Source organism: Dendrobates tinctorius, unplaced genomic scaffold, assembly GCF_039654945.1.
Source record: "Dendrobates tinctorius isolate UK_male_01 unplaced genomic scaffold, ASM3965494v1 ptg000165l, whole genome shotgun sequence".
Taxonomy (NCBI): Eukaryota; Metazoa; Chordata; class Amphibia; order Anura; family Dendrobatidae; genus Dendrobates; species Dendrobates tinctorius.
Genome location: NW_027361832.1, coordinates 35,072,929 through 35,098,254, shown reverse-complemented (window position 1 = coordinate 35,098,254; position 25,326 = coordinate 35,072,929). Strand labels below are relative to the sequence as shown.

General features: G+C 40.7%; 1 long non-coding RNA gene across 1 annotated transcript; it reads right to left on the bottom strand.

The window, feature by feature from the left end:
- Nucleotides 1-1,048: 1,048 nt before the first annotated feature.
- LOC141053080 (uncharacterized) lies at nucleotides 1,049-22,494 on the bottom strand. Its single transcript, XR_012220966.1, has 2 exons — nucleotides 22,252-22,494; nucleotides 1,049-1,559 (listed from the first exon to the last, which is right to left on the bottom strand). It is a non-coding gene; the product is annotated as an uncharacterized lncRNA (long non-coding RNA).
- Nucleotides 22,495-25,326: the final 2,832 nt, after the last annotated feature.

Below are 25,326 nucleotides of genomic sequence, written 5' to 3'. Positions count from 1 at the left end.
AACCCTCAGCTGTCTGCTTAGCCTTTCTGGCCCTAAATATAGGGGGACCCCACGTAAATTTTTTTTTGGGTGGTCCCACCATTTTTAGAGACAGAAAGGCTACACATACATTAACCCTTCCCAGACAACACGTAATTGAGGAACCCAGAACGTATTTTAGATTTTGTTTGTGATATTGATTATGGTAGGGATTGTAGTAAGTGTAGGGATTATGGTAGGGATTGTACTAAATGTAGGGATTATGGTAGGGATTATGGTAGGGATTGTACTAAGTGTAGGGATTAGTGTAGGGATTATGGTAGGGATTGTACTAAGTGTAGGGATTATGGTAGGGATTGTACTAAGTGTAGAGATTAGTGTAGGTATTATGGTAGGGATTGTACTAAGTGTAGTGATTAGTGTAGGGATAATGGTAGGGATTGTACTAAGTGTAGGGATTAGTGTAGGGATTATGGTAGGGATTGTAGTAAGTGTAGGGTTTATGGTAAGGGAAAAGATTAGGGTAAAGGTTATGGCTAGTGATTCGGGTAAAGGGTAAGCTTAGGGGTAGGGTTAGGGGTAGGGGGTAGGGTTAGGGGTCGGGTTAGGGGTAGGTTTTTTTTTTGCATAATGCTTTTCCCTGTGTTTTTTCTTTTTTTGGGTAAACATAGTATCTAATGATCGAAATCTCTACATTGAAGGTCCATGATTTTCCACCCATATGGTACCCCTCGGACGAGGCCTACAAGGACCGCTATTACCGCGATCACTGCTGGACCAAAGTGTTACGCCAGCTGTATCCTGACTGGGATTCTTGTATCAATGCAACACAGTTGCAAATTGATAATTCTAATATTCGTTACACTACAAAAATTGGTGTACCTAAATATTATAATTAATATTTTGTTACTTTTTTCTTAGAGAAAGATGTAAAGCAACGGTGGAGGTCCATGAAGGACAGATTCCATAAATATGTGGCAAGCTGCAATAAAAGTGGATCCTCTCCCACCTGACACTCCTTCCCTTTTTATGAGGAACTACAATTTTTGGTAACTGGCAGGACATTGCGTAGGTAAATAATTTTTATTTATACAAAGTCTTTTAAAGCAACCTATCCTCTATTTGTAGGTGGTATAACACAATCGGCTGCGTAATCAACGCTGCATACAACTGCACCGTTATTTTAATTTGTTGTGCCCACATAGAACAGCATAGTAGAAGACATGTGATGAACTTCCCTCTCCACTATGTGTACAAACAGTGGAGGTTGTAGAGCTACGACCCCGGACATGTGACACATGTTTTGTCCCCACAGCATGTCACTTGTCTTGCGTTTGCACTCTGTCTCTGCAAGATATTGAGATTATGGGTTTTTTTTTCTCAAACAGCACTCAAGGCAGCATTGTCCCTCCAGCAGAGGAAGATTCGGAAGAGGCATCAGGACCTTCAACTGGAGCTTCTGCGACCTGTTCTTCAGCTGGTGAAGATGGTTCTGGTGGTGTCCCTTTGTCTGCAGATGCTGGGGCATCGTCGTCTGCCGCTGATGAAAATTGTGTTGTAGTGGAAGGGCTCGCGATCCGCTGTCAGGAGAGCAAAACCAAAAAAAAAAAAAAAAAAAAAAAAAACAGCGGATAAAGCAATATGTTTGTGGCCATATGTTATCTTTCAAATTGAAAAATTAATGACAATGTTTGTCATAAAGTTTGTTTTTCTAATAAATTTTTCTGGTTACTTTTACTTAGTGTTCTTTCTCCAAATTATAAGGGGGCTACACAATGGCTACGTATGGCCAGTGTCATGGGTACATCATTCATGACAATACTATTGGGTAGAGTCAAAGTATGGTGATGGTGTAAGTTCAGGGGAGTATGGGACCTACATAAATTAAAATAAACCGCTCCTTGTGCAAATTTTAAAATGATGACCATAAAATTAGCAATTCCAATATTTTTTTATTGCGTAAGGATACATAGAAACAATAATTTTAGCATAGGATATCAGACCTCTAATTGATCACTATATAATAACTCCAATCTGTAAAAAGGGCAACTCAATAGACAGACAACAAATAGTCCAAATGAGTTCCAGAAAGTCCAAAACGTTAGTAATGCATTACTACAAAGTTAAACACACAAAGACTTTGTCTTGTGCAAAAAGGTGTAAACATTTTATTTGCAAATTACATTTACATAAATTATCATTAGATACAAAATATTAGTCATATATGGTGGAGAATCAGGCCAGGACACCCGACAATATGGACAAAAATAACCAAATGGAATTAAGTGCCATTCAGGGAAAAGTAACGGGCCAAGCAGTATTAATGCCTAATTCCAGCCAAGGTAGTTATCGGTTTGAAATACCCATTAAACATAGGTCCTATAATGAGGAATATTTTCCAAAAGGCAAGATGAGGCAAACATAAGGCTCAATGGCCGATCATAGCATCCCAAATAGTACATCCTCAGTCCAATCAATAGACCACTGGTATAAAGTACCAACAAATGTTTTCTTCTCCATAGTGGGGGTCGGGTGGTCCGGCCTGTGCCCATAGAAACTATGTTGTTATCAATCCAAAAAAAATTAATAGCAAAAGAAAAAGACGGGTCCTTCTTTGCTGCCGTTCAGTCTTTTTCTTCTCTGAACTTTAACTGCTGTTCAGACTGTCCAACACCAGCACAGGAGTATTGCCAGTGCTCGGCACCTTCTGGGCTCATAAAATAGTCAGTAAAGGATTCTCTCACATGCACACCCGAGTTGGATGGTCGTCCCACATGGCGCACTGGATCACATTGTGGCTGCTGGTACTCCACATCTACCTCAGAGCTGTACTCACGAGAATAGTTGTGGAGCACACAGCAGAGCAGGCCTTAATCACGTGTCAATGGTGTCTGGATCCAACTGGCTGGCAGTGTGAAAGATCCTCCACTGACTAGTCATGATCCCGAAGGTGCATTCCACAAATCTTCGTGCACGACTCAGCCGATAATTAAAAATCCTCCGCCGGGCAGTCAGTCCCCTTCGTGGGTATGGGCGCAGCAGGGTTGTCATTAATGGAAAGGCCTCATCTGATACCATCACAAAGGGCACTGGATGTGTGGAACCCGGCAAATGTCTTGGGGCTGGGAGCGTTCCACCATCTCGAAGAATTTGCTGTCCAACATGTGATGTTCGCAACACCCGAGAATCCCCAGTACTGCCATAAGCACCAACGTCAATGGCAACAAATTTCTAATGTGCATCAGCTACCGCCATCAGGACCACTGAAAAATACTTCTTATAATTAAAGAAGCGTGATCCTGATCATGGTGGCTTCTGCACTCTTACATGTTTACCATCAACTGCACCTATGCAGTTTGGGAAATTGGCCACAGACTGAAAGCCTGCTGCAACCTGCAGCCAAGTCTCCTCGGTTGGGGAAGGCATCACCATGGGCTGCAACTTCTGCCAGATGACGGCACATGTGCACCTCACAATTTGAGAGATGGTGGATTTACCAACTCTAAATTGGAGGTGTAGGGATGTGTAGCTCTCTCCTGTGGCCAAATACCTGAAAAGAAAAAAAAATTAGAAATGTCACACAAAAATGAAATATAACCTGTCAGCATGTATGGGCGCTATAGATGACTAAACCACCTTTCAGGTCTTCTATGAAGTATTTTATGTTGTCGCTAACACCCCAGTGTAAAAAGAAAGCTGAAAGACAACACGCTGACATGTACATAGACCCATTAATTAGAGTGTGTCTACCTGTGTCAGTGTCTCCGTTACATGGTCCAAATATAATAACCGGTACCGGATACACTGATGTGTGAAAGGGGCGTAATGACATTCCAACCGAAAATTATTTACTTACCGCAAGGTGATGAGCAGCCTTTCCTCAGCAGTGATCGCCTTCCTCATAACCATATCAGCAAATGTAATATGAGGACCCAAGATTTCAAGAAGATGATCAAAGGCGGTGATTGGAAGCCGGCAGAAGGACACAAACTTTTCAGGATATCTGCAAAGTAAACAAAAAAAAAAATGGTTAGTTAATGATTACATACTTTTATACACATTTTAATTTGTAAAATAGCTTGAGTTATTTTGCAACTTACCTCCTCAAATCATTATAAAGAACATTAAAATGCCCTTTGTCGGTTCTGTCCACTAAGAGTGGGTGCACCCAAAATTTACACCCTTGCTTTCCCCTTCTGCGCTGCTGCTGAGCCTGAAATAAAAATATACTTTTAGTACACAGCACACTCAAAAAACAAAGATATGTGAACAATTTTATGATTTATAACCCTAATCCCAAAAATATTCTTAATCCAAAACATAATCTAAACTCTGGTTTCCCAAAAAACACCAATACGAAATCTATTCATAATCCAAACAATAATCACAAACCTAACCAAAACACAACACTAATCCAAAACCCAACCATAAACCCTAATCCCATACCCAATCCATAATCCCATACCCAATCCAAAGTCTATTAATAATCAAAACACTAATCAATAACCTAACCCAATCACAACCCTAATCCAAAACCCAACCATAACCCTATTCCCAACAAACCCCAATCCTATCCATAATCTAATCCAAAACATACTCACGTTCCTTATCCAAAAAAATATTAACACGAACGTAATCAAACCCTAATCTATTACCTGCTGTCTGTGCTGCATCAGGATTTGCAGCAAACACCCCAGCATGAGGATTCAGAAGGGCCTGCGGAGGCGCTGCACTCTGTGATCTTCATCCTGCTGGGCACTCTGCTGCTCATTTCTGTCAGTCATCATTCTTTTTTTGTTAAAAAGAAAATGGAGGCTGGGGGGTTGGAGCAGGAAATGACATCACCTTTTTTTTTTTCCTGGAGTGTAGTATGTCCAACTTTATTTATTTTTTTCTTGCAGAAAACCGCAGACAATTCTGCAAAAAAACCACATTAAAAACAGCAGAAAAACTGCAGCAAAACCGCACTTGCAGTTTCTGCCAAGAGGTGCGGTTTTTGCAAAACCAAAAACGCAGGACACTTTACTACGTGTGCACATAGCCTTAGGAGAAACTTCTGCTTACCATATCTCCACCTCTGGATGTGTTTCACTTTGTAAAATATATGTTTGTCTCACTCTGTAGGTGTGTATGGAGGTGTGCAGAGCTCCTGGATTGAGCATCTTCACTAAAGGACTAAGAAGATGGACTCTAAGCCAGGCAGGTTAACCAGCACTATTGTATGAAATTGTTACTTTATGGTTTACTTTGTGTCGGACAAAGACTGTATTTAAGTTTTATTGTGATGTGGTTTATGAGGACTGAAATAAACCAGCTGGACTCTAACCAGGAATGGTTCCTGTGATACCTCAGATGGCTCCCAAGTGAGCAGCATTGTTACTATATGCTCTGGCAAAAAAATAAGAGAACATTTTCAAATGTCAGTTTGTCTGATTTTTCTCTTTATAAGTTCTTTTAGTCTAATAACTTCTGACAACAGGTCATCAAATTTCCAAGCACTAAATTTGTTATTTTTTTTCTGACAAAGAAAAATGGTCAAAATTAAAAAAAAAAAACCCAGACCTTTCAGAAATAATGCAAAGAAAGCAAGTTCATAATCATTTAGAAACAACAATATTAATGTTTTAACTCAGGAAGAGTTCTGAAATCAATATTTTGTGGAATAACTGTGATTTTTTAAAGCAGCTTTCATGCATCTTGGCATGCTTGCCACCAGTCTTTCACACTGCTTCTGGTGCAAAAATTTAAGCATTTCTTCTTTGTTTGATGACTTGTGACTATCCATCATCCTCCTGATTACATTCCAGGTATATATATATATATATATATATATATATATATATATATATATACCTCTGGCAAAAATTAAGAGACCACTGCACAGTTTTATAAAAATCAGCTTCTCTACATGTCTGACAGCCCTTCCATTCCAGTGTCAGTTGAATTCCAAACAGAGTACACCTCATTCTAGTTAATGTGCTTCTAATTAGGTGATCACCTGAACCAAATCTTATTTAATGAGGGAAAGTATAAATAAACCTGCTGTGGGGTTCACAATCCTCTAGCAAATATGACAAGTGCTAGTAATATCCCAAAAGTAATAGGAATGAAAAAATAACTTTTAACCATGCCAAAGGAGTTGAAAAGAAAATTCTTGATTGGGGAAAAGAAGGGCTCAATTCTGGCTTATCTAGCAGAGGGATACAGTGAGCAAGTCAAGCAGCAAACATTTGGGACAACAAAGCTACAGACTGGCAGAGGGCGAAAACGACTCTTCACTGACCAGGATGACCGTCATCTTATTCAAATGTCACTCAGCAACCGCAGGATGACATCAAGTGACCTACAAAAGGAATGGCAAATGGCAGCTGGTGTCAAGTTCACGGCAAGAACAGTTCGTAACAGGCTCCTAGAGGCAGGCAGCTTCATGCTTGATTTTCCTCAATTCATGAGCATTTATTTTACGCCTTTTTTATCAACACACTTCTTGTGACCCTGTTGCATATTTGCCATGAAACGCTTGACTGTTCAGTGATCACGCTTCAAAAGTTTGGCAATTTCAAGACTGCTGCATCACTCTAAAAGACATCTCACAATTTTTGACTTTTCAGAGTCCGTCAAATCTCTCTTCTGACCCATTTGGCCAAAGGAAAGGAAGTTGCCTAATAATTAAGCACACCTTATATAGGGTGTTGATGTCATTACCCAACACCCCTCCTCATTACAGAGATGCAAATCACCTGATTTACATATTTGGCAGTTGGCTTTCAAGCCTATACAGCTTGCAGTAGGACAACATGTATAAAAAGGATGATGTGATCAAAATACTCGTTTGCCTAATAATTCTGCACACAGTGTACTTCACTTCAGGCCCCCTTTTGGTATATTGATGAATACGTCAGTATTTCTACACAATTTTTGTATCATTTTGCGAAACGTACAACTTTTGGCACTAAAGAGTACAAAAAAAAACCTGATTAAAAAAAACATTTTTGACTTTGTGACAAAAATTTATGAATCACATGCACCATATTGATTAATTTGGCATCACAAAAGGAAACTAATCCAAGAAGACAAAAGAGGAAAGTGAATTAAAAAACAAAAATGCAAATGATGACTCAGGGGCCAGAGGCTTTAAAGGTATGATTACTTGTAGAGACAAGGTTGTAAATGTTGGCAGAATAATTTTTGTCTTCATTTACAATTTAGTGATGCGGACATCTAATATTACACCGGTGAAGGTAGGTGAACTTGCCAATGTATAGGGAGAGCCAGTAATAACAAGCATTTAATGTCTTCTGCCAAGTGGTCTCCAGCTCAGCTGATGGCTTTACAAAGTTTCCATTCACTGTTTTGACTTTTCCCTCTCCCATATCCCATATAAACAAACAAAATTTCCACACATGAAGAACATCATATTCAGGCCCTATGCTGAGAAATAATACACCCTGTGGTTTATTTATTAATGTTTTATTTCACTTAGTCAATAGAAATCATTTTACAGTATGGCACATAGAAGGAGGGCTCTGTTTCTCTATTTTAGTCCCTGACCTCTGAGCCACAGTCAAACTGTCCCTGCAGGCTTAGGCCACAATCACGCTGTATTTTTAGAGGAATCTTATGAACATGACACAGTGTTCTAGATGAGTTGTGTCATTGGGATAATACAACTGTGTTTTATTCAGTTGTTTGATGCTTTGATGATTGAGAAAATTTGCATGATTTATATCAGTGATTATATCCACAAATTGCATGGTTTGCTTCTGCTTTAGACTTGGTTAACCATTCTTAACAGTGAGTAGGAGGAAAGGATGCAAAAATATCATGACTATAAAGCAGCTATTAAAAAATTTAAACAAAGTAATAGATTCTAAAGTCGCAGTGGTTTTAAATGATGCGTAATCCTACCAATCCTTCAAAAGCGTAACCTTAGCTAAGTCAGCATTTGTGGGCTGTTTGTTTTCCCTTTTATTAAAGGCAATATGTGATTTATTTGTTGGTTGTTTATTTGCACCATACCTCCCACCATTACTTCTGCTGCCAGGAAATGCAATGAAGATGCAAAAGTAAAAGCAGAGACATTGCTGTGTAAAGGTATTAGCCCCTTAACCTGATTTTTTCTACTTTTGCTAATTTAAATATTTCACATCATAGAACAAATTTAATATTAGCTAAAGAAAAACTCAAATAAACTCACAATGCAGCTTTTAAATGGATATTGCATTAATTGAAGTTAGATCTTTATTTCAAACCACTATATAGTTCACTCGGCAGCACCCAGAAGAAGACACAGGAACACTGTCTCTTTAAATCGTCCATTGGTTTATTATATACACGTGGCATAAAACAGTGCAAAGTACAAATAAAAGTGGCCCTTCTTGGCAAAACAAGAAACCAAAGAAAAATGGTATACTGTACAGTCTGTATGGATGCGGAGATCCACCTGCTCAAGATTACCAAAAGCACACATTTCAGTTTAGTATAAACACGAGCACCATTCTGAAGTTAGCCTCCACAGACATACTGAACCACAAATGAGTCAGAGGACTGTGTATTTACCCTCTAGACCCCAGAGATATGGAGATATGGTGGATGACCTCCCACCTACTCTTCAACCGTCCACAAAAATCCAGGACAAAACATACCCGATTTACCCCTCTCAGCATATAAAACTCTGGAGTAAACTTCCAGGTTTCAAATCAATGAAGCTAATAGCCTCTGTGAAACATATCTGCCCTTCAGTACTTTACTGGTGACTTTGTCACAAAGGTTGTGGAAGTATACTGGAACACTGTTCTTTGCAAAATTGTTTTATTTTGGCTAGCTTGGAGAAGTTTCAGGATTGAACTGCCCATTTAAGGTCTTGTTGCATAATCTTAAGGTGTTTCAACTCCAAAACTTTAATCTGAGCTTGTAAGACAGGTAGAGACAGCATGTAGGAACAGCACAGGGGACAGGCAGACAGGCACTTTGTTGTAGCAAAACTTATTTCACACACAGTGCCCACAATCAGCAGAGCTTGACTGGCATACAGTCACTTTGTTGTAGCAGAATTGAGTATGTAAACAGCAACCAAGAATAAAAGAGACTTTTTGGCAAAGAGGCATATTGTAGAAGCAGATCCAAGTGGGCAGACGGCTGAGGAGAGTTTTTCAGGAGGCAATCTATTCCTACCTTGTGGTAGACAGCAAAAACTCAAGTATATGAATATTCAGGTGCTATGTAGATACTTGAGCAGGCCTTGAAAGGCCTAGATAGATTACATCAAAGGTGCATGCCGAGTATAGATGATCAAACCTTTTAAGGTTCGGTTTTGCTGGAATGTATCCGAATTTCATGAAATTCAATGTGAGGTAAAACCAAATGCATAGACAACACCCCCGGGGGGGGGGGGGAAGTTTCTAAACAGCTCAAGTTAGGGGCAGACACCAGGAAAAGTATGGACCATGTGAGTGCTGTATGAATTTTGTACACCAATGTCCTTGAAAACCAGACATTTCATCTGCCGCATACAGTAAAATCACAGCATGACCCGACAGAATAGAATAGATATATACAGATAGAATAGAGAGATATAAAGATGTCAGTCACATATATAATTAGTGCAGTGCTTGTGTAGTTTACTGTACCTATATTTTATTACTAGATAAATTATTTTCTGAAAAAAATGGCAATTGATCCCCAGATTTGTTGGGGACAGCTGGGGGAGTATGTTTATAGCATGGGAAGGGTGTAATACAGATGGAGCTTTCCAGGTTATCACTATCAGCTCACAGCTGTGTACTTAGCCTTTCCTGGTTATTAAAATGGGGACCCCCAAAAAATTAAATAAGGTCCCCTTATAATTAATAACCAGCAAAGACTAGGCAGACAGCTGTGGGCTGACTTTAATAGCCTGTGAAGGGACCATAGATAATGGCCACGTCTAGACTAAAAATTTCAGCTCTCAGCCATCCCAGAAATGGTGCATCCATAAGATGTCCCAAATCTGGCATTTAGCCTTGTTCTTCCCACTTGCACTAGTGAAGTGGCAAGTGTGATAATAGTTGGGGGGTCGATGTCACCTTTGTATTGTCAGGTGACATCAAGCCCAGAGGTTAGTAATGAAGAGGCGTCTATAATATGCCCTCATTACTAACCCCATATTTATATTCTATTAGAAAAACACATGCCCAAAATAAAGTCCTTTACGTGAACAAATGACACACTCCTTTATTGACTCTCATTTAAGCCATACTTATAATATTTCCCAGTCCACTGAAGCCAATAAAAGAACTAAAATAATAAACAACAATATTCCTCACTTGTCCAGAATAAAGAGATAATCCATAATTTCCCATGATGATCCTGATGACTCTCAAGGACAGCCGGGTACATACTGTACACACTGACACAGGAGATAATCGCTCCTTCAGCATGTAGCGCTGTGCTGCGATGAGAAAATGCACCAGAATTCATCAGCTGATGAACGCTGATGAACCCCCGATCAACTCACTAATGACACCCTGCTGCTTAAGAACTTTCTCACATAGCGCAGTGGTGATGCCGTAAGTGAGATACCATGACTCATCAGCTGATGAACTCCAATGAACTTTCTCACCACAGTTCAGTGCTGCACACTGCAGGAGTGATTACATGCTCCTGTCAGTGTGTCGCTGGCTGCCAGTTAAAGCAGTCATATCAGCTGATGTGGCTGCTCTACAAGTGATCCGAATTGTTCAAGGACATTATGGATTATGGCAGATAGGTGAGACAAAAATGTCCAGGAAGGATGGGAAATCTTGAAAAATGAAATTCTCAAAGCACAGTTGTTAACAATTCCGAAAAGAGGGAAGAATAGGAAGCATTTAAGGAAACCAGGATGGGTGAACACAGAACTTAAGCACATGCTAAAAAGGAAGAAAAAAATGTTTATAAAATGGAAAGAGGGAGGCATATCTAAAGAAGAATATAATGCTGTCTGCAGAATCTGCAGGGCACAAATCAGATTAGCTAAAGCTGAAAATGAATTGAGGCTTGCAAGAGATGTCAAAAGCAATAATAAAGGATTTTGGGGATATGTCAAAAGTAAAAGAAAAGTCAAAGATGCTATAGGATTTTTACAGGATGAAAATGATGAAATGGTAAGACAGGATGTTGAGAAGGCTGAACTTTTAAATTCCTATTTTGCATCTGTTTTCTCTCAGAAAGGAAATGTACACCAACTGTTATTCACTGTCCTATTGAGGGAATAGAAGAATCCAGGATATCTATAAACAGAAAGATAGTGAGGAAACACTTAGCTAACCTAAATGAATTCAAGTCTCCAGGTCCAGATGAATTACACCCCAGAGTACTGAAGGAGATAGCAGAAGAAATTTCTGAACCACTCTCCATAATCTTTGAAAATTCTTGGAGAACAGGAGAAGTGCCAGAAGACTGGAGAAGAGCAAATGTTGTTCCTATCTTCAAAAAGGGGAAGAAGGTGGACCCAGGCAACTATAGGCCGGTGAGTCTGACTTCTATACCAGGAAAGATCTTTGAACAAATTATTAAACAACATTTAAGTCAATACCTGGATAAGAATGAAGTGATCAAACAGAGTCAGCATGGGTTTGTAACTAATAAGTCATGTCAGACTAACTTAATTTCCTTCTATGACGGTATCACTGATTGGGTGGATCAAGGAAATGCTGTAGATATAGTATATCTTGACTTCAGCAAAGCATTTGACAAAGTCTCTCATACAATCCTTATTGAAAAAATGACTAAGTATGGAATGGACAAGGCAACTGTTAGGTGGATTCATAGCTGGCTTAGTGATCGGACCCAAAGAGTGGTCGTAAATGGCTGCACATCCAGTTGGAAGAATGTCTCAAGTGGGGTACCACAGGGCTCTGTCCTGGGCCCTGTATTGTTCAACATCTTTATCAACGATTTAGATGAAGGAATTGAGGGTAAACTGATTAAATTTGCTGATGACACAAAGCTAGGAGGGATAGCTAATACTAGAGAAGAGAGAGAGAGGATTCAAAAAGATTTAAATAAACTGGAGAAGTGGGCAGTAACTAACAGAATGGTTTTTAACAGGGAGAAATGCAAAGTACTACATCTGGGCAATAAAAATGAAAAAAGCATATATAGAATGGGAGGAATAGGGCTAAGTGACAGCACATGTGAAAAAGACTTGGGTATACTAATAGATCACAGACTGAATATGAGTCAACAGTGTGATGCAGCAGCAAAAAAGGCAAATGCAATTCTAGGATGTATTAACAGAAGCATACAGTCTAGATCACGTGAAGTAATTATTTCCCTCTACTCCTCTTTGGTCAGACCTCATCTGGAATATTGTGTCCAGTTTTGGGCACCACATTTTAAAAAAGACATCAACAAACTGGAGCAAGTTCAGAAAAGAGCGACCAGAATGGTGACCGGTCTGCAAACCCTGTCTTATGAGGAAAGGTTGCAGGATTTGGGAATGTTTAGTTTGCAAAAGAGAAGACTGAGAGGAGACTTAATTGCTGTCTACAAATATCTAAAGGGCTGTCACATTGTAGAAGGATCAACTTTATTCTCATTTGCACAAGGAAAGACTAGAAGCAATGGGATGAAGCTGAATCGGAGGAGACACAGATTAGATATTAGAAAAAACTTTTTGACAGTTAGAGTGATCAATGAGTGGAACAGGCTGCCACGAGAAGTGGTGAGTTCTCCTTCAATGGAAGTCTTCAAACAGAGGCTGGACAGACATCTGACTGGGATGATTTAGCGAATCCTGCTTTGAGCAGGGGGTTGGACCAGATGGCCCAGGAGGTCCCTTCCAACTCTACGATTCTATGATTCTATGATTCTATGATTCTATATGGTGGTTTATTATCTCTTCTCATTTCCAGGTCACATGGGCATTGGGGATTAGGTGTAAGGTGAGTATATATTGTATTTGTAATTTGTATTTCATGGCAAGCAGCCTGGAAATGTGACCATTTAGCTGAGAACTTTCTTTTTAGTTCTAAGGCCTGGGGTAGGGACAGATGAACATTGTGTTGAGAAAAGGATTTGGAATTGCCTGATGAAGGTGCCTCAGAATGTGCAAAGACAGGTGCCAGTGTCATGGGCAGGAGATTTGACAAGCACCTAACATGGGAGAAGAAGCAGTGGTGTAATCCACTGGCACCATTTGTGGACCCAGGTGTTCAGCCCACCAAGTTTGTTGTTTAGATGATGTGTGCCTGATCGTGCTGATTGTGGTCAGGCTCTTATTGGTCAGACCCCTGTTGATCTTGGCATGGCACAGGTTTCAAATGACCATTTTTATCTCTATAATTGAGAGCCCTCAGTGGTTGATACCTTTTAATGGGTAACTGAAAAAATGGTAACAAATTGCAAGCTTTCGAGACTACTCAGGTCTCTTCATCAGGCAAAGACTAATAAAACATCTGTAGAATCACATATTTATGCACAAAGCAGCACAGAAATAGTGCAATAGATAAGACAAGTGACGTGAAGCAGAATTATCATTATGGGAGAGGGATAAACATAAATATTGGAACTGTTCATAGATAAGGAATCTGGATGTTTTATAGTCCTCTGATTGGGGTCTGGTACTGTGTTGTGATGCCCCCAGACGGTCTGAAGAGCAAATTCCTTAATTGATGTAAAAAGACAAAAAATCCATGCAACACATTCATTCCTGCACTGAGTGGCTTCTCAGACAAATATGAATAAACCAAAATAAAGTCCAAATTAATAAAGACTTTAAATTTTTTTTATTTAATTACACAATAAAAGGAAAACCAAACAATTGGACATAATACAATACCATAATAAGTCATAGTGTAAGGAGATAATTACATAGTGAACACATGGGCCATGAATAAATTCTGTGATCATAAGAAATCCATAAGCAATATAAAGTGCATATAGTGGACAGACCTAAAGTCTGAAAGCCCAAATAAAGTGCATAGGAAATGTAATAGGATCATAAATACCCGTGATCAGTGGCTCAATGTGTCTCCAGCTCCCTCCAATGTACGTTTCGCCTACCGTGGCTTTCTCAAGGAAAATGATCTGAATCTGCATTTGACCTATAAAGCGGGAAGATCCAATGTTGAAGTTTTGGATATTTTGTTTCAAGTTGATGATACTGGCTTTGTCTACTCTTATGTGTTTCGTAAGCCCACCTCGACAAACAGTCTCTTACATTTTTCTTCCTCCCACCAACGTAGTCTTATTCGTGGTATACCTGTGGGATAATTTTTACGCATGCGACATATTTGTTCAAAAGAAGAATTGTTTGAAAAAGAGAGATCTGAGTGAGAGATTTAGGGAAAGAGGATATCCTGAGGCATGCATCCCAGTTGGACATTTAGTGCAAATAATTAAGCACACCACATTAGGTGTGATGTAGCTGAAAGTACCTGGGATCTTGTAGTCCTGATGTGAGTTGGGGATCTTTATCTTGTCCGTGGTCATTATTATCTCAGAACTCTCTTTAAAGAAGTCCCAGACAGGGACTGACAGAGAAAAAGTCACAAGTATCGGTAGTCTGTGGAACAGTTGCCCACTTTCTCCCTCTGGTCACCCAATGCCTCTTCCTGTCTGTTTTGGGGCTGCCGATGTCTCCCCCTCTGAGCTGTTTGCCTCACACTGCATGTCAGCTTCACAGGTTGGGTCAGTGACTTCATTATCCACCATCTGGTCTTCCACCATTGCACCCTGATCCTCCTGACTTTGTGACTTAACAGCTATAACACTTAGCAGCAATTATGTCTCATCATTTTCTTCCTTATCCCAAATTTGCCATTCCCTACTGTCATGTTCTTGTGGCCATGCCTACTCTAAGGTTTGTGCATTACTAAACAGCATTTCCTCCTGTCCTATGTATGTTGAGAGCCCACAATCAAGAAATGTTTTTGGTGCTGTTGATCCCTCTCCCTCAGTGCTGCTGGCCTTGTTCTGCATGCCAACATCTCAGGTTGGGTCAGTGACTTTGTCAACCACCACCTTGTCTCCAACCGCCTCACTCTGGCACTCCTAATTTGGTGACTTAACAATAACCTGACTTATTGGCAACTGTATCTCATCATCATCTACCTCCTTAGACAAGATTTCATCTTCTTGTGACCATGACTGCTCTAAGTCTTGTGCATTTCACCAAACAGCATGTCCTTCTGTCTGTCTTGGAACATACAGGGTGAAAGGCCACAATCAAGAAATGATGATATAAAGAGCTATTTGGAGTGTCCTAGTATGGGAACACTGGTCTCCTGGAAGTCAACATGTTGGAAGGAAGAAGGATGAGGAGGGAATTAAGTGATCCAGAATCTTGGCTGGTGAGACTGGGCTGTGTGGAAGACTGGGTGGTGCTGGCAAGCATGCTGGAAGCATTATCTGCTATCCAACTGACCACCTGTTTGCACTGGTGTGGCTTCAGAAGTGGTGTCCATGGCCTTCCTGCAAAGTGGGACAGGAAGCTGTATGGATGGGGTGTTGCATGTGCTCCAGCAACAGGAGTAGTCATACCTGCCTCATGTCCTCGGCATCTGCATACATCATCAGCACTTCCACTTCCCCATCCTTTAAAGCACGTCTTGCGCATTTTGTAATTGCTAGGTCTCGTGAGAAAAAGTTTATTTTTAATAAAAGAAAAAAGTTGGTCACCTGCAGCAATCAAAGCGGTATTTGGGAGTTTACTCCACCGTAATGTAGCAGAAAGAACACAAAACTGTATGGATGACAATCAAATTCAATCCAGAAAAATGTTTCAATGCTTTTTTTCAGCTTTAAAGATCACAGAAATGTACATAAAAAACATAACACTGTATGTCTGACAAATGAAAGCCTACAACATTTTTAGAGATTACAGAAATGTTCACAGACATGTTCACATACCAAGTAACATTGTATGGCTTAGAAATGGAAGCTTACAACGTTTTTAAAAGCGTTTTCTCATTTTAAAAGATCACACTATCAAGATTACATACTAGGGAAGAGTGTATGGCTGAGAAATGCAGCCCAGGAAATTGCTTCAATGATTTTTGGATGTATTATATAACATAAAAAGGACTTCAAAGCATGTAATACTTGATGGATCAAAATATATTGAATTTTTTTCAGCCCTGATAACAAAAGCTGCAGCTACAGTGGGGCAAAAAAGTATTTAGTCAGTCAGCAATAGTGCAAGTTCCACCACTTAAAAAGATGAGAGGCGTCTGTAATTTACATCATAGGTAGACTTCAACTATGGGAGACAAACTGAGAAAAAAAAATCCAGAAAATCACATTGTCTGTTTTTTTTTCATTTTATGTGCATATTATGGTGGAAAATAAGTATTTGGTCAGAAACAAAATTTCATCTCAATACTTTGTGATATATCCTTTGTTGGCAATGACAGAGGTCAAACGTTTTCTGTAAGTCTTCACAAGGTTGCCACACACTGTTGTTGGTATGTTGGCCCATTCCTCCATGCAGATCTCCTCTAGAGCAGTGATGTTTTTGGCTTTTCGCTTGGCAACACGGACTTTCAACTCCCTCCAAAGGTTTTCTATAGGGTTGAGATCTGGAGACTGGCTAGGCCACTCCAGGACCTTGAAATGCTTCTTACGAAGCCACTCCTTCGTTGCCCTGGCGGTGTGCTTTGGATCATTGTCATGTTGAATGACCCAGCCACGTTTCATCTTCAATGCCCTTGCTGATGGAAGGAGGTTTGCACTCAAAATCTCACGATACATGGCCCCATTCATTCTTTCATGTACCCGGATCAGTCGTCCTGGCCTCTTTGCAGAGAAACAGCCCCAAAGCATGATGTTTCCACCACCATGCTTTACAGTAGGTATGGTGTTTGATGGATGCAACTCAGTATTCTTTTTCCTCCAAACACGACAAGTTGTGTTTCTACCAAACAGTTCCAGTTTGGTTTCATCAGACCATAGGACATTCTCCCAAAACTCCTCTGGATCATCCAAATGCTCTCTAGCAAACTTCAGACGGGCCCGGACATGTACAGGCTTAAGCAGTGGGACACGTCTGGCACTGCAGGATCTGAGTCCATGGTGGCGTAGTGTGTTACTTATGGTAGGCCTTGTTACATTGGTCCCAGCTCTCTGCAGTTCATTCACTAGGTCCCCCCGCGTGGTTCTGGGATTTTTGCTCACCGTTCTTGTGATCATTCTGACCCCACGGGGTGGGATTTTGCGTGGAGCACCAGATCGAGGGAGATTGTCAGTGGTCTTGTATGTCTTCCATTTTCTAATTATTGCTCCCACAGTTGATTTCTTCACTCCAAGCTGGTTGGCTATTGCAGATTCAGTCTTCCCAGCCTGGTGCAGGGCTACAATTTTGTTTCTGGTGTCCTTTGACAGCTCTTTGGTCTTCACCATAGTGGAGTTTGGAGTCAGACTGTTTGAGGGTGTGCACAGGTGTCTTTTTATACTGATAACAAGTTTAAACAGGTGCCATTACTACAGGTAATGAGTGGAGGAAAGAGGAGACTCTTAAAGAAGAAGTTACAGGTCTGTGAGAGCCAGAAATCTTGATTGCTTGTTTCTGACCAAATACTTATTTTCCACCATAATATGCAAATAAAATGAAAAAAAAACAGACAATGTGATTTTCTGGATTTTTTTTTCTCAGTTTGTCTCCCATAGTTGAGGTCTACCTATGATGTAAATTACAGACGCCTCTCATCTTTTTAAGTGGTGGAACTTGCACTATTGCTGACTGACTAAATACTTTTTTGCCCCACTGTATATATTATTCAGTGGACTGCACAGGCCTAATCACTGGCTACAGACTGTATTCTGTCACGCTCTCTGCTCCTGCGACTCTCTCTCCATCCCTAGGCTGCATGCATATTGTGTGTGATAGAAACAGCTAAGCAAATAATTAGCCCTTTGAAGGGTTGTTAGCATGATGGCTCAGCTTCATCACCAGTATGAAGACTGCAGGCCTCTGGTTCATTATGCAGTGCCCACAGGCCTAGACAAGCAATCTACTGCTCCAATACAAAGTGTCACAGAGCTGTGCAATGGCATCAGTGTGCCGAGCCGGGCGGCGCCAGTCCCTTTATAGTCCCTGATGATGTCAGACGGCCGCCAGCCAATCACAGTAATGCCACAACCAAGATGGATATGGCATTACAGTGACTCTCAGGCAATCCTTGTATGCTTATTGGCTGCATAACAGGCGTCAAAGATGCGGGGCCAGGATTCGAGTTTTACATCGAGCACTGCCCAGTGGTCACCGAGTAATAAGCACATCCGAGTACCGTGATACTAAAGAAATAACCGAATATCACAAAGCGTGTTCACTCATCCCAAATAACACTCTAAAAAAAGTGTAAAAAAAAGTTGATGGGTTAAATTTCTCACCCATACAGTATTCCATTGTCTGGAGTACATTTTTTAAATATAAAACATCAAACATCTTACAGATGAAGTGCACTTGCGATAAAAATTACGGATTTGTGCGATGCCCATTAGAAATATATAGCTAGGTAATTATACCACTGTATAGAAGGACAAAATATGCAATACCACATATACAAGCAAAAAACAATTGTTGACTCTAATAAGAAATCCTTAAAAGGGACCTGGTAATCTCTAGGTGAACACTATGCACAAAAAAAAGTAAGGTGCAATTTATTTAATAGTAAATGGGTTTTATCCACAAAACACAGTGTTTTCAAAGCATTTCACATGTGGTACAATAAATACTAAATAAGGTACGCTGGTAAAATGATCACATCCTTATAGATTGCTAAAATAGCTGCTGGGTAGAACAAAAAAAGTTTAGTCGTAGGGCCTGATAACACGGGGCCAAAAGGTGTGCAGCGTCAGATGTAAATAGTCACAGGAGGAATTGGAATCCTTGCTGCCTGTAGAGTGTTCTTATGTCCACGGGTCTGAGGTGGGAATGTCGTGTTGCGAAAGTGTCCTCCCGTTTGGTATGATGTCACATAAAACTACAGTATACGAAAAGAACCAAAATTACCGACACATTTTGAAAGGTCCCAGCCTTTCTTTCTCAAGGTATGGCTGTGATACAAGGGAGTCTCTTTAAATGCTGCAGCAAGAAGTGATTAATTTAACCCCTTCCTTACCGATGACGGAATAGTATGTCATTGATAAGGATCCACTGCTTTGAGGTGGGCTCCGGCGCTGAGCCCACCTCAAAGCCGCGACATGTTAGCTGTTATGAACAGCTGACATGTGCCCGCAATAGGCGCGAGCGGAATTGCCGTCCGTCCGCGCCTATTAACTAGTTAAATCCAGCTGTCAAAGCTGACAGCGGGCATTTAAATAGCACTTCCGGCCGCTGGGCCGGAAGTGAGCTCATCACTGACCCCCGTCACGTGATTGGGGGTCGGCGACGCATTGCCTAGACAACCACAGGTCTCATAGAGACCTCTATGGTTGTTCCAGGCAGATGGCTTTGAGCGCCGCCGGGTGCTCAAAGCCATCGCCCATTTGTAGCAGAGCCAATCGGGTTGTGCAAGCTTCTAGCCTCCTATGAGGCTATTGAAGCATGCCAAAAGTAAAAAAATGTTTAAAAATAAAAAAAAATAAAAAAAAACTAAGTTTAAATCACCCTCCTTTCGCCCCAATCACAATAAAACAATAAAAAAAAATCACACATACACATATTAGGTATAGCCACGTTCAGAATCGCCCGATCTATCAATAAAAAAAGCATTAACCCAATCGCTAAACGGCGCATCAAGAAAAAAAATTAAAAACGCCAGAATTACGTTTTTTTGGTCGCCAAGACATTGCATTAAAATGCAATAACGGGCGATCAAAAGAACGTATTTGCACAAAAGTGGTATCATTAAAAACGTCATCCCAGCACACAAAAAATAAGCCCTCACCTGACCTGATAAATGGAGACGCTACCGGTCTCAGAAAATTGTGCTTTTTTTTTTTAAGCAAATTTTGGAATTTTTTTTCACCACTTAGATAAAAGAGTACATAGATATGTTTGGTGTCCATAAACTCGTAATGACCTTGAGAATCATAATTTCAGGTTAGATTTAGCATCTAGTGAACCTAGCAAAAAAGCCAAGCAAAAAACAAGTGTGGGATTGCACTTTTTTTTTGCAATTTCACCGCACTTGGAATTTTTTTCCCGTTTTCGAGTACACGACATGGTAAAACCAATGGTGCTGTTTAAAAGTAATACTCGTCCGGCAAAAAATAAGCTCTCACATGGCCATATTGATGGAAAAATAAAAAAGTTATGGCTCTGGAAAGAGGGGGAGGGAAAAACATAAACGAAAAAAGCTCAGGGAGTGAAGGGGTTAATGATACTCGGTTCATCCTGCTTTATCAAGACCTATGGCTAAACATTTTTTGTGTTACCCAGCAGCTATTTTCACAATCTATAAGGACTTTTTTAACCAGTGTACCTTATTTGGCATTTATTTTTTTCCATGTGTTCACCTAGACATTACTAGACTCCTTTTTAAGGATTTCTTATTAAATAATTGGTCTTTGTTTGTACATGTGGCTTTGCAAATAAAGTCCTTCTACAAAATGGCATTTGCAAGTGCTTTAGCAGAGTAAAATAGGTTTTTGGCTGTATTTTTCTATGTGTTTTTTACATGCGTTTTTGGTTGCAGATTTAAAAATAAGCAACGTGTGCATGAGACATCAGAATTCTCATTCACTTTGCCGGTACTAGGGAACCCTTCAGGTGTTATGGCAGAAAAAAAGAGGATAACAATGTAGTAAATTTGAAACGTGTGCACAGGCACTTAACCTGAAAGCCACCAACCAGGATTAGCCATAAGGTCGCCGTCACACTAGAGAGGAATACGGAAGAATGAGAGGCGATAAAAAAACGCTTTTGTATATTTAAGATGCAATTTCAGATTTCAAAAGATATATTTGATTTTTAAAGATTTCATAACAACATTGGACAAGGCACATCTGAACAGTGAACACTGCACGTCACCAATATCAAGGAAAATGTCTCAGAGGCCAAAAATCACTTTTGTGATGATTACTCAGGATTTTTGATAATTTATAGTTAGAACAAAAATATTATTGTTTGCCAGGTTTGCACCTGAAATATTCTTAACTAAGTAGAATTTTTGAAGTTAGCTTTTGAGGAGAGGCAGCATGTTGCAATAACACAATGCTAAAGATATTTAAACTTGTGAAATTGAATTGTTTAAAATTTAAAGGAGTGTTCCCGGGAAAAAAAAAAGGTATTCATATCAACGATTGCTTTAACCCCTTAATGACCGAGCCCATTTACCCTTAACGACCAATACAAATTTTACAATTCTGAGCAGTATCAATTTATGAGGTTTTAGCTCTGGAAAGCTTCCCACTGATTCTGAGAATATTTTTTTTGTGGCATATTGTACTTCATGATAGTGGTAAAATTTCTTTGATATGCCTTGTATTTATTTGTGAAAAAAATGGAATTTTGGAGAAAATTTGGGAAATGTCACAATTTTTAAACATTGAATTCTTATGCTCTTCAATCAGAGAGATATGTCACGCAAAATAGTTAATAAATAACATTTCCCACATGTCTACTTTACATCAGCACAATTTTGGAAGCATAATTTTTTTTTGCTGGGAATATAGAAGGGTTAAAATTTGACCAACGAGTTCTCATTTTTCGAACATAATTTACAAAATGATTTTTTTTTATGGACCACAACACATTTGATGTGACGTTGAGGGGTCTATGTGACAGAAAGTACCCAAAAGTGAAACACCTCAAAGTGCTCAAAACCACATGCAAGAAGTTCATTTACCCTTCAAGTGCTTCACAAGAACTGAAGCAATGTGGCAGAAAAAAGTGAACATTTAATTTTTTTCGCAAAAAATTTACTTTAAACCCAAACTTTTTTTCATTTTTGACAAGAGTAACAGAAGAAAATGAACGACCTGCACCAAACGCAACCTGCTGCAGTTTGGTTGTGCTCAGCGCACCGTCAAAAAGGCGCATGTGCCACCAAATGCATACTGCGCACGGCCTGTGCCCCCAGTGACAAAGATAGGGGACGCAGGACGCATGCAGCATCATGCGCCGGTAGGCGGAGCTACCGTCGGAGGCGCGGCAGGGGGCGGGGCTTAGTGGCGGCCGTGCGCAGGCCGTCGCTGCGCTCAAAAGCGTTCGTGTGAAACTAGCCTTAGTGTGTGACAGCAGCCAAACATAAAAACCCGATATAAATCTGGTATCACTGTAATCACACTGACCCAAAGAATAAAGTCGCCTAATCACTTATGCCGCATGAGGAATGACGTAAAAAATAAATAAAACCAATTCTTTACCTACTGTTGATTTTTTTCATTCTGCCTCCCAAAGATCTCAGTAAGGCTTGGTGCACATTTTTCCTGCGCTCTGTCCTGAGCGCTTACACTGGGGTTTCCGTGTAAATCTCTGAAATATGTGATTCAGACAAGACCCCCGGTGGAAGATTCCCTATAATGAGGCACATGGAGGCACTGTGGACGCCATAGAACCTGTGATCTAGCGATATCCGTCTTTAGGATTGCACAGTTTTGTGAACTTCTGAAAAGGAAACTGCTGAACAGAGGCTTTGGATTGTGCCTCAAAAGTAGTTTTCAGCCACATATTGTTGAGGGAGGGCTAAATTAACCCTTCACGGTTGATCCAGTGATTTCCAAATTAATTCACAAGGCGTGGCTAGCAACTGGGAATGACCACACGGAGACGGGGGTCTCTGTACGGGAGGATCAAGACAGATCACTAGACCCCTTTATTTTAGTCACTTCTTTTATAATATTTTGCTTAATTATGCAGTTCTCAACTACCAATAGCATCATTTCACTTTATAAGCCAATAATATTGCAAGTAAACCGGAAACTGCATATATGTCCGCATCCAAATAGCATAGAAAGTAGTATAATGGCAAATTCCTCAGAGTTCTACACCCCCGGTTCCCTTATCTTGCACCTGATGGGAACAGTTTGGTTTCATGACAGCATGAACTTTTTCATCCTAATTACAAAAATTTATCTTACAGCAACAAAAATAGAGAAACGAAACCTTCAGAGAATGGAGAAAATGAAACTTCAGCTCTGATTTTAGTTTTAACCCTTCACAATATGAGGTATCGGTGAACTCAGGAGAAATTGCACAACAAACTTTGGGGTCTAGTTTCTCCTTTTGCCCTTGCAAAAATACAAAATCTGCAGCTAGAAAAGATTTTTGTGGGGAAAATTTGATTTTTTTTTTCACAGCTTAACGTTATAAACTTCTGTGAAGCACCTGGGGGTTCAAGGTGCTCAATACACATCTAGATTATTGCTGAGAGAGCATGCTCAGTATTGCTCGAGCACCAAGCATTTCCGGGTTTGCTCGGCGGGAGCTCAGGTCCCCGCCCTGCATGTTTGGCACTCTTTAGAGCACCAATCAAGATGCAGGGATTGTCTGCCATGCACTGTAATGCCGCAGCCATGTTGATTGTAGCATTACAGAGATTGGCTTGCCATGCAGCATCATCAGGTCTATGTCAGACCTGGCGCCGCCCTGCTCGTCGCGCTCAGTTTGGAATCACCAGTGTAAAGGGGGTTTTACACATAGCGATATCGCTAGCGATATCGCTAAAGCATCACCGATTTTGTGTGATACTTACCTCCGACCGGCTCCCCCGCTGGCTATCGCTGATCGCGCGAGATCGTCCATGTCCATTTCTCGTCAGGCGCTTCCTGCTGGGCTTCCTGCTGGCACCGACGAGCGACGCGTGGACGCGGGCGGGAGGACGTCAGGATCGCCGCGTCTGAAAGGTAAGTAACGACCGCTGCTGCATCGCTACATCGCTGTGAGATCTGCCTGTGTGGCAGCTCACTAGCGACCATTTAGCGATGCACCAGCGTTCCTGACCGGGTCGTATCGTTGTCGGGATCACTGGTGCATTGCTAAATGTAAAGGGGCCTTAAGGAGAGTTGCAGCAGTGATAGGGACAGAATAGGTGGCATATCAGTTAGTGTGGGTATACCATTGTTGAATCCACAAATCCAGCTAAACCAACAGTCCTTCTAAGAACTAATAATGGGGTATATAGATATCAGTGCAAGGCAGCAGGCAGTGTATGTGGGTATATAGATATCAGTGGTAGGCAGTATATGTGGCATACTTTATTATATACAGCAAGAGGGTCCATTCTATTACTGTCTGCTGCCTATTACAGATATTGAATGTATATACATAGCCCCAGGTATCAGTGGTCAGGAATTCTTTTTTTGCATCTTAATTCTGATTATTTTATTTAAAAGCAATCCAGAGCACACATTTTTTCTTCTCCATTTGCTTGTTGGCACTGCAGAATACTGCCAGATCCTTTCCATAGTGCAGCGTTAAAATTCAGCTATTTTAATCAAGATGCAGGGATTGTCTGCCATGCACTGCAATGCCGCAGCCATGTTGATTGTAGCATTACAGAGATTGGCTTGCCACGCAGCATCATCAGGTCTATGTCAGACCTGGCGCCGCCCTGCTCGTCGCGCTCAGTTTGGAATCACCAGTGTAAAGGGAGTTTTACACATAGCGATATCGCTAGCGATATCGCTAAAGCATCACCGATTTTGTGTGATACTTACCTCCGACCGGCTCCCCAGCTGGCTATCGCTGATCGCGCGAGATCGTCCATGTCCATTTCTCGTCAGGCGCTTCCTGTTGGCACCGACGAGTGACTCATGGACGCGGGCGGGAGGACGTCAGGATCGCCGCGTCTGAAAGGTAAGTAACGACCGCTGCTGCGTCGCTACATCGCTGTGAGATCTGCCTGTGTGGCAGCTCACTAGCGACCATTTAGCAATGCACCAGCGTTCCTGACTGGGTCGTATCATTGTTGGGATCACTGGTGCATCGCTAAATGTAAAGGGGCCTTAAGGAGAGTTGCAGCAGTGATAGGGGCAGAATAGGTGGCGTGTCAGTTAGTGTGGGTATACCATTGCTGAATCCACAAATCCAGCTAAACCAACAGTCCTTCTAAGAACTAATAATGGGGTATATAGATATCAGTGCAAGGCAGCAGGCAGTGTATGTGGGTATATAGATATCAGTGGTAGGCAGTATATGTGGCATACTTTATTGTATACAGTAAGAGGGTCCATTCTATTACTGTCTGCTGCCTATTACAGATATTGAATGTATATACATAGCCCCAGGTATCAGTGGTCAGGAATTCTTTTTTTTGCATCTTAATTCTGATTATTTTATTTAAAAGCAATCCAGAGCACACATTTTTTCTCCTCCATTTGCTTGTTGGCACTGCAGAATACTGCCAGATCCTTTCCATAGTGCAGCGTTAAAATTCAGCTATTTTAAACAGGGGTTTGTCTGTCACAGCGATCACATCTGAGTTTGCAGCAAATTCTGCC